This window comes from Protopterus annectens, chromosome 3.part0, assembly GCF_019279795.1.
Source record: "Protopterus annectens isolate FY-2018-M chromosome 3.part0, PAN1.0, whole genome shotgun sequence".
Taxonomy (NCBI): Eukaryota; Metazoa; Chordata; order Ceratodontiformes; family Protopteridae; genus Protopterus; species Protopterus annectens.
In genome coordinates, this window is record NC_056731.1 from 1,114,972,461 (window position 1) to 1,114,989,058 (window position 16,598).

Here is a 16,598-nt window from a genome sequence, read left to right on the forward strand (position 1 = left end):
TGGCAAAAGCCACACACACTCTGGCTAGGCTAACAAATGCCCTAGGGTGGATAACCTAGTATGAACCTATGAACCTATGAAGATACAAATTGTACAGGACACTAAGGATAATCCCAAGGCTTTCACAACTGATGGTAGGAACCATGTTGGGAATTCACAGATATGCCCTGAATCACACAAATATCACAAACACACACACATATTGCCAACATACATCCTGACAGGTGCAGTGCAAACCCCCCCCCCCCCCCGAATGCAGAATATTTATCCCAGCAGACTGCTGGCCCCCTGACATTGCAGATGCTGAGGTAACAGCCAACATCTACAAAGCAAAACACACAGCAGCAATGGTATGAGATGGTGTCCTGGGCTTAGTGCAACATGGACTCCAAGATGAATGGAATGCCAAACCACACTACTGCTCAATGTCAGCATTACCACAGAATATGTACCCAAAGAGCAGTGTACAACAACAGTGGTCCTTCTCAACAAAGGTGTTGCCTGAATGGATACTGAAAACTACTACCCCAGAATCCTGAGAAGCTCGGTTTGCACAGCTATGGAAAGGATCAGCATGTACCACAGACATAAAGATATTGGGGACCTACTGACACGGGACCCAACCCAGTGTGGCTTTCTCAAGTGCAGATCCTGCCCTAAACATGTTTGACTCAATTGAAACAGTCATCAAGGTCATTGATGAGGCAATGTGGTCCACACAGTGTAGCTGGACCTTGCAAAGGCTTCTATACAATACCCTACGTGTTCATTATAGATAGGCTCACCAGCTTAAATATAAACCCACATGTCAGTAGAGGGGTTGCAAACCAGACCAAGGACAGAACAGACATGGTCAGACATGCTGCAGCCATGTCAGACTACAAACCAGATATAACTGGCATCCCACAAGGCTTTGTCCTGGGATCTCCCTCGTCTGGTATATATGTCCCATAGGTACAGGCAAACATGGAAGGACTGTGTCCGAACATGTTTGCAGAGGACTACAAACTGCTCACCACATATGATCCACCAGCTGATACAAGCATCCCACAAAAGGACCACATAGAAACAGACAACTGGTGCCATAGCCATGTCAGCAAGCTAATTGCAGAAATGTGTATAGTCAACCCCCGTGGATATACAGTAAGTGCCCACCAATTACCACATAGCTGTTAACCCATTATGTAGTTAACATGTAATAAGAGACCTGGGGACACAAGGTGATAGATATCCTGCATTGGACAAACATGTGCTGTAGTGTTTACAGAAACATACCATATACCCACCTAATCATGAAGGCTGTCAGATCTAGATAAGGGGAGGTCATTGTGGCTCTGCAGTCATCCTTCATCAGCGGTACAATTGACTACAATAGCCCCTGTGGGATGTACCTCAGCAGACACCTCCATCAACCGTAAAGTCCCCAACAGTACCTCATCAGGAGTATCAAAGAGCTTGCACAGATGCCATGTGTTGCCTGTGTTGCTGGCATCAATAAACATGCTGCACCTTGTACAATCTGAATGGCAGTGAGCTATGCACATGAGAGACCTGAACCCCAGCACTGACTTACATAGGACAAGCTGTACTGCGTGATCCATAACACAGAAGCCACCCCACCCATGAGTGAACCCCAGCACAGGCTACCCATAGAGTCACTTATCAATCTTCCTCAATAGGAATCCTGATGAGTGGATGGGAGATGGTAGATTTATCCTGGGTATCACTGTCATGTCACAGGTAGACAGAGGCACAGTATACTAACCATGACATATGTCATGGCAAACTCCACTTACAATGTGTGATGAAGGACAAACACTCTCCAACTAGCATTAGACATGGACTAGGGCACATCGCTAGTGTTTGCAAATGTACACCTATGTTGTGGAATACACTACCAATGTTGGACAAGCCTGGTTTAAGTAGTTCATATCTGAACAGAATGCAACATGGTCAGATGTACACAACTGGCCCCTAACCAGGCTGTTGTGCCCACTATCGAAATGTAAAGCAGTGATAGCAGTAAAGCCCAGGATACTGTCCACCACAGTCAAAGTACTACCAGTACACTATACAGTACTACAGTGTTAGGTCAGTGTGAAATGATGTTGACAACTGTATGCAAAGTATCCCATGCAAACACTGCAGGCACAGTATAATCCTGTTGTGTTCACACACAAAGCAGTTGAACAGTAACTACACAACATGACACACAACACACAACCATAAACGGGTAATATTTGTTGAAGTTCACACTCATCCACAAATGTGGTGGGCTGCAGAGTCCAACATATGGAATGCTCACACTGGGCATGCTCACACACTTTGATAAATGAGACATATGTCAGACAACATGCCATGGGAAGGCTGAACTGGGCATGCTCACACACTTAGGCCAAATCTCGGTTTAGCAGTTGGACACACATATCTGGTATTTTTATGTGTTATTCCAGGAACCGACCACATTACAGCAGTCTGCCCAGTGCACACAGTTAAATGACTACAGAGACATACGTGATATAGTGGATCCCTCCCATATGCAAACATCTTCCACAGATGCACAAGTTGTTCATACAAACAGGGAATGCTATGGCAATAAAGATGTGCAAACAGTCTATCAGCAACAAATAATGTGCATTTGACAATTAAACATATGGGTGTAGAGGTCAACACTAGGCTGTTTGCCCTAGGGAATGACAGCTTAGCCAGAGTGTGCTTGGTGTCTGCCTCCCTACAGGACGCCCATTCCCCTTTCTAAACACAGATGATGTCAGCACCCTATAAGTACAGCAGGAGAAAAAAAACTTCCCAGTAATGCGAATAGCGCACTCTGCTAATGTGTCCGTCTCAAGTGTCATAACATAGTTAAGTAGGGATTTCAAATCCTGCAAATGCTCAGTGTGCGTGAGAGTGGGGTTGGTGTGTATGTAAGTCTGTGGGAGAGAAATGTCCCTTTTGGCAACTAGGAAAACACACTACAGGATGCACATTCCCTTTCTAAACACCCATGATGTCAGCACCCTATAAGTACAGCAGGAGAAAAGAAACCTCCCAATAATGCGAATAGCGCGCTCTGCTAATGTATCTGTCTCAAGTGTCATAACATAGTTAGGTAGGGGTTTGAATCCTATGAATGGCAAGTGTGTGTGTTTGTCTGAGGGGGGTTAGTGTGTGTGAGGAAAATGTCCCTTTTGGCAACTAGGAAAACACACTACAGGATGCACATTCCCTTTCTAAACACAGATGATGTCAGCACCCTATAAGTACAGCAGGAGAAAAGAAACTTCCCAGTAATGCGAATAGCACGCTTTGCTAATGCGTCCGTCTCAAGTGTTATAACATAGTTAGGTAGGGGTTTGAATCCTGCGAATGGCAAGTGTGTGTGTTTGGCTGAGGGGGTTAGTGTGTGTGAGGGAAATGTCCCTTTTGGCAACTAGGTGAACAGACTACAGGATGCTCATTCCCCTTTCTAAACACTGATGATGTCAGCACTCTATAAGTATAGCAGGAGAAGGGAAAACTCCCAGTAATGCAAATAGCGTCCTCTGCTAATACATCCGTCTCAAGTGGCATAACATAGACAGATAGGGGTTTGAATCCTGCAATTGGCAAGTGTGTGTTTTTGGCTGAGGGGGGTTAGTGTGTGTGAGGACAATGTCCCTTTTGGCAACTAGGTGAACAGACTACAGGATGCACATTCCCCTTTCTAAACACTGATGATGTCAGCACTCTATAAGTATAGCAGGAGAAAGGAAAACTCCCAGTAATGCGAATAGCGCACTCCGCTAATGCGTCTGTCTCCAATGTCATGACATAGTTAGATAGGAGTTTGAATCCTTCGAATGGCAAGTGTGTGTGTCTGTCTGAGAGGGGTTAGTGTGTGTGAAGGAAATGTCCCTTTTGGCAACTAGGTGAACAGACTACAGGATGCTCATTCCCTTTTCTAAACACTGATGATGTCAGCACTCTATAAGTATAGCAGGAGAAGGAAAAATTCACAGTAATGCGAATAGCGTGCTCTGCTAATGCATCCATCTCAAGTGTCCTAACATAGTTAGATAGGGGTTGGAATCCTGCAATTGGCAAGTGTGTGTTTTTGGCTGAGGGGGGTTAGTGTGTGTGAGGACAATGTCCCTTTTGGCAACTAGGTGAACAGACTACAGGATGCACATTCCCCTTTCTAAACACTGTTCAGCAGAAGGCCATGGCTCTGGCACAAGTTGTCTGTTGCTATGATGCCCCTTTGGAAGATGCTTGTGTCAGCTGGAGAGTCGATTATGGTGGCCAGTTTGCAGTCATCTGCATATTTGGACAGCCACAGTCCATCCATGTTGGCCTGTACCTCCAATAAATATATACTAAACAAGAGAGGTCCCAGGACTGAGCCTTGTGGGACACAACTCGTAACTGGTGTGGGGTCTGGCATGGCTCCAGCAATGCTAACCATGTGGGTTCTGTCAGCGAGCCACTGTGCAATCCATCTAGTGACATAGGGGCTTATATTTAAGCTGGTGAGCTTCTCTAGAATGCCCAAGTGGGGTATTGTTGTGAAGGCTTTTGCAAGGTCCAGGTAGGCTGTGTGAACAACCTTCCCCTTGTCAATGGCCTTGGTGACTGTTTCAAAGAAATCAACCAGGTTAAACCTGGTAGTGCTGGTGTGCTCTCAGTAGCCCTGAACCAGGCATCTGTTACTGCACAGATATCGATGTTTTCCATGCCAAGGAGTGTTTTGGGTGCATGCATCTGGAGGTTTAGACTTCTGGTGTTGGGTAGCATTGCTCTTAGTTTCTTATCCCTTGTGATACCTATGAAGGTGGGTTTGTCATTTGAGCCCTGCCTAACATAGGCACTATGGGGGTAACAAGGCCTTTGCCAATATCTGAAAGCCCAGGGGTGACAGGTGCAGGCTGTCCCTAGCAAAGCAGGTAGTTCAACAGAAGATGAATGTGTGAAGGTGTAGTGCCTGTGATTAGTTAGCAGTAGCATATATGACTGCTCACGTGGACACATGCCAGTTAAGTCATATGCACTGTGTCACAGGCAATGTACATGTGAACAGGACAAACAGTGACATCCTGTCAAGTGGGACATGGACATACATATAGTAGGCTATGCAGATGGCACTAGGAGTCCACAGAAGCTCTATAACTATGCATTACAGGTGTGATCAGTATTCCAGGGTAATTGCAAGCAAACATGCATGCAAACAAAGCTACAGTAAACAGGGCTGCATGTAGTCCATTGTACAACAAACAAGCTGTACCAGTTCAGTAGGTAACACTGCAAATATGCAGGCACTATGCACATGTACATGGAAATACACGGTCAGATGGCTAGGGTCCAGTCTCAGTGCACAAAGTGTACAGACCATGTACTGTCAGGATGTACAATAACTGGATAGAAACCCATGTGCTCATACCTGCAGTAATACACATGTCAAATAACAGACACTGAGCCTTCACTCAGTGGTTCCATATAGTAGAATGTATGCTCCTGGCCTGCCACCACAGTATCCCTGACATATATGGGGACTCTCCCTCCTGTGACAGTTAGTTATGTGTGTTGGGGCTGTCTAGCATGGTATGAGATGTGAGCATGCAGTGCTAGGGTGCTCCTGTGTGTCCTGTACCAGTCGTGTAGTACTGCATACATATCAACATCCTCAAACATCTGCATTGCAGAGTCTAGTGTGGGCAACATGCCACTTGCAATTTACATGTCCATCATTGTGTATTACTACATTCATTACCCTATCCCCTGTGCTACCTATGTATGTAGCCTTCTGCTGACATCATTACCACCAGTATGCCAACATGTGCAGATGATACACTATGGTACTTACCATGGGTGTAGACAACAGGACATGACAATCACACACTTACTGCATCAGGCATGCTGTGATATACCCACAATTAATTCAGCACACAGTACTGTTAACAACATGATACTATTACTACACATCTATGTGGTCACCTGTGCATCAGCAACATGTTAACCTGTACCTGCACAGTTGTTACAGATTGCAGGAGGTGGCACAGTTTCATCATATGCACAGGGTGTGAACTTGGTATGCCTGAGTCAGCCACCGATACCACCAATTGACATGTATGTGTGTGTGTGTGTTGGTGAGGGACAGCAGTAGAAGGTGGGGTAATGTTGATGCAGTGTGTGCGTGTATGCGGTAGCCCTAGGTGTTGTCAATTTGCATGTGTGTATGGATGCACACAGTTCCACCTCATGGCTGCCATATACTGGTGTTTGTGGACAGCCACAGACTGTACCTGCCAGGTCATACAGTTCAGTGTCTCTGGCCACGGACCACGGTACCTGTACCTGCAGGTGTGCTACGGACCGTATCCGGTACCAACCCAGACTGGTACTGTCATCAGAAGCAGGTGTTCGTGACTGGACACAGATCCCTGTCGGGCCTGGCCAGAGCCACGCGTGCGTGGTCTCCTGGGGCAGTCTGATGACAGCACAGACCCAGCATTGCTGGGGCTGCTGCTGGCACTCTGGGGTGAGGTGGCAGCGGCCCCTGTTGTAGATCCGCTGATGACTGCCAGCTGCTGCTGTTGCTGGCTTTACGCCCCGCGTCGACGCCTCAACCGTCCACCATCGCCCTGGCTCATGGACATGTAGTTGTGGAACGGTCTAATATGTCCCCACAAGCGTCTGTCTATGACATCGGTGAAATCTACGGATGGCAGCCGCAATATCACGCATATACTGTCAGTCATGGCTGTGTGACATGCTGTCAGCCTCCCTCAGACACTGTCTGGTGTACGTTCCATGCGTGACTGTGCCTGCATGACGGTCGAAACATAGCTGAGGTTGTAAGACCTCTGTGAGCACGTCTGACAGGGGCGATGCGCCCATGGATGCTCCCACGAGAACCCCTGGACATCTGTCTGTGTGGTACCATCTCTGGGCCATGCCCATGGCTGCTGTGTGGGGAGGCATGTGCCACAGATACCACATTACCCTGGACAATGCCAATTGTATGCTGTCCATCACCTAGGGACATTGGTGACAAAGGGTGTATTGGCAGGATAACTGTCTAACGCGATTGATGGGGTCTACAGCTGTGTACTGTCAATCCGGCTGACCAATGGCGGACCCTGGCATACCTTCCTGTGCCATTACACAGATGTCATCATTATCAGTACCCACGGCACCTGACTCAGGTTCCCTGCTACATGACACCAGAGCAGCAACAGAACCTGTGGGAGGGAAACAGGAAACACAGTTTACAATGTCTACACATTACCAGTGATGCACACATGCACAGGTGCACACATGCACAGGTGCACACATGCACACATGCACATGCACAGGTGCACACATGCACACTGCACATGCACACATGCACACACATGCACACATGCACACATGCACATGCACAGCCACCGTGCACACATGCACATGCACACATGCACACATGCAGGTGCACACTATGCACAGCGTGCACACATGCACAGGTGCGTGCACATGCACATGCACACATGCACACATGCACAGGTGCACACATGCACATGCACAGGTGCACACATGCATCATTACGCACACGCGTGCACATCGTGCACACATGCCTGCGATCGCACAGGTACACCAGTGCACACATTACGCACACATGAACATTATGCACATCGTGCACACATTTCCTCCATTTCCCATGTTTGTGCAAAGCTGAGTATTGTGCAAATGCTGGCCCCTCAAAAAGAAAAAAGTAGTTAAAACGAGGAAAAACAGGCTATGACATATACACTACAAAATGCTAGTACACATGAAATATTTCTACATAGGCCCGGGTTTGAACTCTCACTGAAATGAGTCTTCAGAACACAGTATGGGTGCCTTATCCCTCTATTCCACACAAACATATTTGCAGCATGGAACTGAAATCATTCTGCATACAGCCAACTGCAACATAACCTACAGTAATATGAAACCATATAACCATTATTTGTACATTTATTAATTTTGGATGTAGTGCACTGAGTGATCACATAATCAGTTATGAATATTGCTTGCAAATATGCAGCTCTGTCTTACCTCTCTCTGTTTTGCCCATTCTTGCCTTATTTGACCAAATTATGTGAAACATGCAGTCTGTAAGCCATTCTATATCATTGTCCTTCAAATGTGCGAGGATATTAAATAGCAATAATATAGTGTGCGGTTGCCACATTAAGAGGAGATTGGATGTTAATGAACAGAACCTGTGAATTGTGCGCTGCATACTTACATTTCCAACCTTGACAAAATTACATCTAACATTTTGTAAGTCTAACCTGACACACCCATTGGATGTATGCTAGTCTGCATTGCTGTTGTGTTTTCCTTCTCCATACGAGTAATCATTCACAGTTGCAATCCATTAAAAACCAACACTGAGGAAGTGCCTGCATTATATTTACATCAGCTATAGGCAGTCAAGTATTTGGGATTCAGCAATTCTAATGAGTTCACCTGATTTACATCTTCACTGTGCTAACAGCCTGACTCTATACCATAAAAAGGCAATTGTGTAGCTAGGGAAACTGAAGGTGAGGAGACTTGTGTGAAGAAATTAGACCCTGTTATCTGTGCTAGCATGTCTGGATGAAGTTTTGTGCATGATTTCAGATTAACCTGTGTATTATATGCCAGCATGACTAGCTATGATATAGTAAATAAGTTCTTATTTTTTTATTTATAATCTATTTGTACAGAATGCTTTAAAGTCTTGAACAGTGTTCCTTTACATTTCTAACTGCTCATATTTTTGAAGAGGATCCTAACTGCAGTTTGTCTCAGAATCAGCTGATCTGCAGATGATGTCATCAGAATGTTGACAGTTGTTATGTGTTACTGACAAAGACTGAAAGACGAGAAGAAACTCAAGTAAACAGCTGTTGGTTGATTTTCAAAATATGAAATGAAAATTAGAACTGGAACAGCTGTGAGAGTTAAGTTAGTCTGTAAAAGAGGCTGTTGAAGGCAGTTGTTGCCAGTTAACAGCCAGTTGTAGTTGCAGTTGTCAGTTGTTCATAGTTGTACTGTGCAGTGTATACCCAAAACGACTCACCAAACTGCAATTCTGCCTTTTCTCTGTTGTAATAATTTAGTTTGGATTAGGGACAGTGTCCTTTAGTCAGATAGGAAAATCATAACTAATTAGAGTTTTTTTCCCAAATATTGCATTTATATCCTTCAGTATTGATTTCATTTTCCCAGTGACTGAGTTCTGTTTGCTTATTGGAAATTATATTTTTAAACCATTCTGCTTATTATTAAATATTTTTATTAACTTACATTGTGGCTGGTCAATCAGTGTTTTCTTTAGGAATTTGAGAGTGTTTATACCTGCTTTGATAACTTCCTGGGCTACTCCAAAAGCCTGTCTGCTTTAGGTCATTTGCTATCATTTGTTTTAATATCTAATTTTTATAATTGGACGCCCCTTTAAAAGTGCATGTAAACTCTCTAACTAGTTGCAGCATGTTACTGTATTATTTTGGGGAAGGGCACAGCTGGAAATCTGTGTCAGGCTTTCCCAGAAGTGTTTGGATGTGTGAGATTTAATGTATTTAATTGTGAGTGTATCAGAGGTATTAAACTAAGATACATTGCTCTGAAGTGTGTAATAAGGACTTACATTAAGGGTGGACAGAAGTCTACAGTCCTGTTCCAGGTTATAAAGTGTGTTTTTGTTGTGCTGTTAGAGGAAATTATGAAATATTACTCCTGTTTAAGTGATGGTCTCACACTGGAGTTAGTAGTGAGGACTGACGCTCCTTAGTTATTGACCCAGGATAATGGAGAATATCACATTATTTTTGGCAGTCTGGTGGTATATTAACAGATGTTACATTATTTGGTGGCAGTGGTATGGGATTTTTAATTGGATTTCTGTAGGCTGTGGGTAGGCGTCATTAAGGTGTGCACTCTCGACAGCCACAAAGTAAGCATATAAGAATCTCAGTCCACCATAGTTTTATTTATTTTTAGTTAGTTATTCAGGGATAGCAGGCAAAGATGTCAGCAGAAGACTATAGTAAGCTGACAAAGAGCCAGTTGCCCAAGGAGTGTGAAGTCAGAGGAATGATGCATGGCAACATGACTAAGGAAGCAATGATTTCAGCCTTAGTTTCAGCTTCAGTACAGACCAGCCATTCGGAGGATATACAGTTTGGGTTAGGGATGAGCAGCCTGCTGAGACAGAACAGTACACATTTTCTTCAGAGGACCTGAGAATCTGTCTAGAGTTAAGGAGACTGGAACTGGAGGCTGAAGAAAGGGAGAGATTGTGACATCTGGAGACCAAAGAGAAACAGCATCAATATGAACTGGAGGCCAAATTGAAGAGACACTGTGCCTGGAAGCCAAATGACTGGAGGCTGAGGAGAACCAGCATCAATATGAACTGGAGGCTGAGGAGTGAATGTGACATCTGGAAACTGAAGAGACAGAGTCAATATGAACTGGAAGCCAAAGGTCTGGAGTCTGAAGAGAGACTGAGACATTTGGAAGCTGAGGAAATTGAGAGACAGTGTTGGCATGAAGAGGAGCTTCTTACTCTTTAGAGAGGGTCATGGAGATGGGTCTATATTATAAACCCAAAAGCTCTAAACAGCGAACACATGTACATCGACACATAAAGAGCGATGTACAATAACAGTGAAACATATTCAGTGAAAGTGAAAATACCAGAAGTATTTGTTTAGCCAGTAGCACGATCCTGGGGAATAAGGAAATATATCCTTTTCCCCACTGTAGTGCAATCTCGGAGTTGGTATATTTAAGTAGCAGAGGTGTGGGGAGTGCAGCCCCCCACATGGGGGTGCAGGGGGGCTTTCCCTCCTGCAAAAGTGTGCTATTTTACTTTTATTTAGTTAATTTCAGTATACCTGCATGGAATTATTGGTTAAACAAACACGTTTGGTGTTTTGAATTTCACTGAATACGTGTTTCGCTGTTATTGTACATCGCTCTTTTATGTGTCGATGTACATGTGGTCACTGTTTAGAGCTTTTGGGTTTATAATATAGACACCATGGAGGTAATAGGGAAGGGAATAACTGGACCCCAGATGCTGTAAAGTTCAGTAAATGTTTTCCTTAATACAGGGATGGGGATGACTTTGATAGTTTTATTCATATATTTCAGGGGATATGTAGACAGTATGATGTTGAGCATGAGCTCTGAGTTTAGCTCCTCACTCCCTTACTCCATGGTAATGCTGTTCAGGCCATGTCAAAATTGTCTGGTGTACATTGTTTGAATTATGTTAAAGTTAAAAACTGTCTTCTTGATTGTTTTACACTAACACCTGAAGCCTACAGAAAAAAAGTTTCATGAACATAGATGCAAGGCAGATGAAAGTGCACATGATGATATTGCTGATTTAAGTACTTACTTTCACAGATGTGTGAGTGAGTGTCAGATTACCACTTCTGAGGGACTGGCAGACCTTTTGGTGATGGAACAAGCCCTCAGTACTTTATCTGATGACATGAGAATCTGGTTAGCAGACAGAGAGTGTAACTCTTTGGAGGAGTTGGGGAAAAAAGGAGATCTCTACTTAGCAAGCAGAGCACCAATACATAAGAAAGGAATACCCAGTGCTGCACATGGACATAAGGCAAACCATGGGGGGGCAATCTAAACCACTCCAACAGAGTACACCAGTAACAGAGGAAACAACTAGTCCAAGTACACAGTTAGGGATTAGATGTTTCAAATGTAACCAGAGGGGGCACATAGCAACAAATGTCCATCGAGGCAAGGTGAGAAACAAAAGGTGAGGGAGCCAACAAGTGTTGATGACAAACTACCAGTGATAAGTTGTTTGGAAACAACAGGGGTGCCAATCTATCACCAAAATTTATATTATGTCTTAATAGATGATAAACAGATTACTGCTAAGAGAAACACAGCTTCTGATACAACCATTGTGAGGCCTGCAGTGGTTAGAGAAGACAGTACTTGCTTGGACAGTCCACTCCAGTTAGAACTTTGGGAGGGACCCCTTTCCAAATACCATTGACTAGGGTTCAGCTTGACTGGGAGGGTGGAAGAGGAAGCAAGCAGGTAGGTGTGTTTGAAGATATTCCTGCAGATATCCTGATAGGGAATGACTTTGATGATGCAGTCCCTTATGTGCATGCAGTGACACGCAGTCAAGCTTGAAGACAGACATGTAAGTCCAGTATCCTGAGGAGTCGCAGACAAATCTCATACCTGAAGCTGGGACTGGTGTCTTGGCTGTTTCACAGAAGAAGCTATTTTGTAGCAGTAAGTCTGAAAGTGAGCCACAACTGCTGGTAGGTACTGATGTTCCCTTGAACATGGTGACTGCAAGAACAGAGGTCAGTGATAGTACTCAGATTGACAGTGAGGCACAGCTGTCAGAAGTTACTAGGCTTCCTGTGGATGGGGAACTTGGGAGAGTCACAAAGGTAGATTTGAGACAGGCTCAACTTACGGACCCTACATTATAAAACTTGAGGGAGATGGCTAAGGAAGCACCTGAGGCTCAAGTAATAGGGGAGTCTGTATACTGGCACAAAGATTTGCTGTATAGACAGTGGACTCCTCATGGTGGGCTAGAAGGTGAGGTAATACCTCAGTTGGTAGTGCCTAGAGCTTACCATCTCCCACGTTTAGCCATAGCACATGACATCCCTTTTTTGCATTATATGGGTATAAAACATACTAAGAGGTGCATTATGCAGAGTTTTTATTGCCTGGAATTGCAAAGGATGTGATAGGATATTGTAGGACTTAAGCTGGCAAGGCAGGGGACAAGGCTAAGGCTTCTTTAATGCCTTTGCCAGTTATTGAAGAGCCATTTTAGAGGGTGGCCATGGATATTGTGGGACTCCTGAGTACTCCAAGTTCTACAGGGAAGAAATATATCCTGGCAGTAGTAGACTATGCTACCAGATACCCTGAAGCAGTAGCTCTGTCATCTATTAAGGCAGAAAAGGTGGAAAATGTGTTGCTAGAAATTTTCAGCAGGGTAGGTTTTCCAAGGGAAATACTGAGTGATCAAGGTGCCAATTCCATGTCTGACCTGCTGACTTGTTTGTGGAAGTGTTGTTGGGTGAAACATCTAAAAAACACCCCCTACCATCCCCAGATGAATGGTCTCATGGAGAGGTTAAATTCTGCATTAAAGCTTATGCTCTGGGAATTTGTGAACCAGTTTAAAAAGTAGTGGGACAAGTATTTACCCCATCTATTATTTGCATACAGGGAAGTACCACAGGAATCTACAGGTTTCTTACCCTTTGAGTTGTTACATGGGCATAGGGTGAGGGGGGCCTTTAGATTTGATCAGAGTTGAGTGGGAAGGTGAGAGTGAATCTCACAAGGTGTTTGTTGTGACATACATCCTTAACTTCAGAACAAGACTTAAAGAGCTAATAGTTTTGGCCCAAGAGAACTTAGCATTAGCCCAATAGCAGAAAAAGGTTTGTATGATAGGAATGCTCATGCCCGAGAATATGTTGAGGGACAGCTGTTTATGGTACTTGCTCTGCCAGACATAACAAATTACAAGCAGCTTGAGAGGGACCCTTTGAAGTGGTAAGGAAAGTCACTGACATGAACTACATGGTAAACCTGTTAGGTAGGAGACAGGGGCACAAAATGCATCATGTCAATATGATGAAACCTGATTATGATAGGGAGGACCTAGTACTGAGTATTCATAGTGGATGCCAGGAGAAGTCTGAAGGGGATATGGTAAATGATCATGGTAAGGCTAGGACCGACACCTCTGTGGAAGAGATAGCCATATTGCAGAAGTTAACTAGTAATCAAATTTGAGAGACAAGAACAGTATTGAAGGAATTTGGAGGCATGTTCACAGGGAAACCTGAGTGTACTGACTTGGTGCAGCACCATGTGGACAGAGGACCCCAAAACCTATCAAACAGGTTCCTTATAGAGTGCCCTAGAGAGTTAAACAGACTCTGAAGGAGGAGATAAGGGAAATGCTAGAAGTGGGGTTAATTCAGGAATCCAATATTCTCTGGGCTTCAATAGTAGTGCTGGTACCAGGCAAGCAAAAACTGAAGATAATGCTACTCAGTGCTAGAAGTCTAAATCTCAAAATGCACTCACTCGAGGCACTCCTTAAAATGGGGAACATCGATATATGTGCAGTGACTGAGACCTGGTTCAAGGGTCTAGAGAGCACACCTGCATTACCAGGCTATAACTCATACCACAATTTCCGGCCATCTAACCTGGACCAGAACACCAAAGGCAGAGGTGTGTCCATATTCATTAAGGATATCCACACCTTCAGGCTAGTTGCGCAGCATAATGCATCCGAGGTTATCCAAGTGCAACTAACTCTGGCCAAAACTGCAATTCAAATTGTAGCTTGTTACAGATCCCCACCATGCCCCAGGATTACCACTCCTCTTTTCTTGATATCCTGGAAAATATTATGGTTCAACCAAACACCCTAATAATGGGCGCTTTCAACTACCCCACCATTAACTGGGAAAGCTACTCATGTACCAACTCCTTTGTTCAATCCTTTCTGGAATTGATAAATTCCAGTGCCTGAATCAGCTTATCCACACCCTCCCAAGGGCAACAATATCCTAGACCTAGTCATTACCAACATGAGTGACTGGTGTTCCACACCTGAAGTCAACTCCTCGTTGGTCAGATCTGACCATAAGCTAATCACCCTAGATATCTGCATCTCACCCCCACCCACCATTAAGGAAACCATGGTAAAAAATTTCTCCAAAGCCAACTTCATGCTTTTTAAGACAAAAGTGGTGAACTTCATGACACCCATGCAGATGGACAATACAGTTACGACTGCTGAATCCTACACAAATGCACTCTATAAGCACTTACACGAGTGCATGGATCGTGCTATCCCAAACAGAACCAAGACGCTATTCTCCAAAAAAAGGAAGCCAATCTGGTGGTCCCCTGCCATAAACAAACTCTACAACAGAAGGAAGAAACTGTTGCAAAAGAGAGTAAAATCCCATGAGTGGAGGAGCTCCCTGGACAGCCTCAGTAAGAAGCTGAGATCCCTTATAAGATCCTCCAAAGCTAGCTACAAAAACAAAATCACCACTGATTCTAAGGGCAGCCACAAATCATTCTGTAACTAAGTCAAGACTCTCAATGTCAATACCCAGATCTGCTCTGAGTTACAGCACAACGGCATGAAAATTACAGAACCAACTGATATTGCCAACATCCTGGTTCAGTGCTAACTTTACCCCCACCCCCACCCCCTAAAGGGCCCATATCTATACAGGAAGAATGCAGAGACCCTGTAATCACATCTATGCAGGTAAAAGCTGCACTCTCTAAAACCAGAAACACAACATCCATGGAACCCGACAACATCCCAGGCTGTGTTTTACACCAACTTCAGAACAAACTGGCTCCCCACCTAAGCACCATGTTCAATCATAGTCTCACATCAGGCTTTGTGCCCACCGAATGGTGCACAGCAACAGTTATCCCACCCCACAAAGGGGGAGCCACCAATGATCCTGGGAACTATCGCCCTATTACCCTGATGAGCCTGGTCTGTAAGACCATGGAATGTATCATCATGGAACTCATAAACAAAGACATTGGTAAACTCCAAACTCTGGATCCCACCAAGTTCGGGTTTGTGAAAGGCAGATCATATCTTCTGAACCTGATTGACTTCTTTGAGGCAGTCATCAAAGCCGTAGAAGAGGGTAAGGTGGTTCACACAACCTATCTTGACCTCGCCAAGGCTTTTGATACCATCCCCCATTCTGGAATTATAGCTAAACTCACTAAACTAGGTATAAATCCCTGCAAGATGGGTTGCCAACTGGCTCACTGACAGAAACCACACTGTAAAAGTTGCAGACTCCAAATATGACTTCAAACCAGTGACATGTGGAGTACCACAGGGTTCAGTCCTGGGACCTCTCCTGTTTGGTATCTACTTCTCCGAAGTACAGGTTAACACAGAATGCCTCTGGCTAATGAAGTTTGCAGATGACTGCAAACTAGGTCATTGTTCCCCTCTGCTCAGCACTCATTAGAGTACAACGCCCCTTTTGGAATGTACCTCACAAGACATCTGCAGCAGGTGGAATGGCCACAGAAGTTCCTTACAAAGAGGATTACTGGCCTCAAACAGATGCTCTACACTGACCGTCTCAAATAACTACAGCTTTACTCTGTAGCATATTGCCTACTTCAAGGAGATCTCTGCCTAACAAATAAAGCTATGTTAAACCCAGAGCTGTTGGACATGCTACATCTAAAGAAATTCCAATCCCTGCAAGCTACACGCTCTAGGGACCTAAACCTTGTCACTGCAATAAACAGGACATGCTGAAGGGATAGATTCCTGTCCCAGAGACTTCCTATACTCTGAAGCAAGCTACCCATCTATGTCAAGCAAAGTTCCTCATTAGCACTCTTCAAGAAAAATCTTGATGAGTGGATGGGAAATAGGAAATACACCCCGGGGATCACTTCTGTGGCTCTGCTCGACAGGGGCACATGAAATTAACTTTCTTGGGTGGCATAAGCCAGGGAACCTTGTTGGCTAGGCTTACTTAGACCCTTGGGCCAATAGC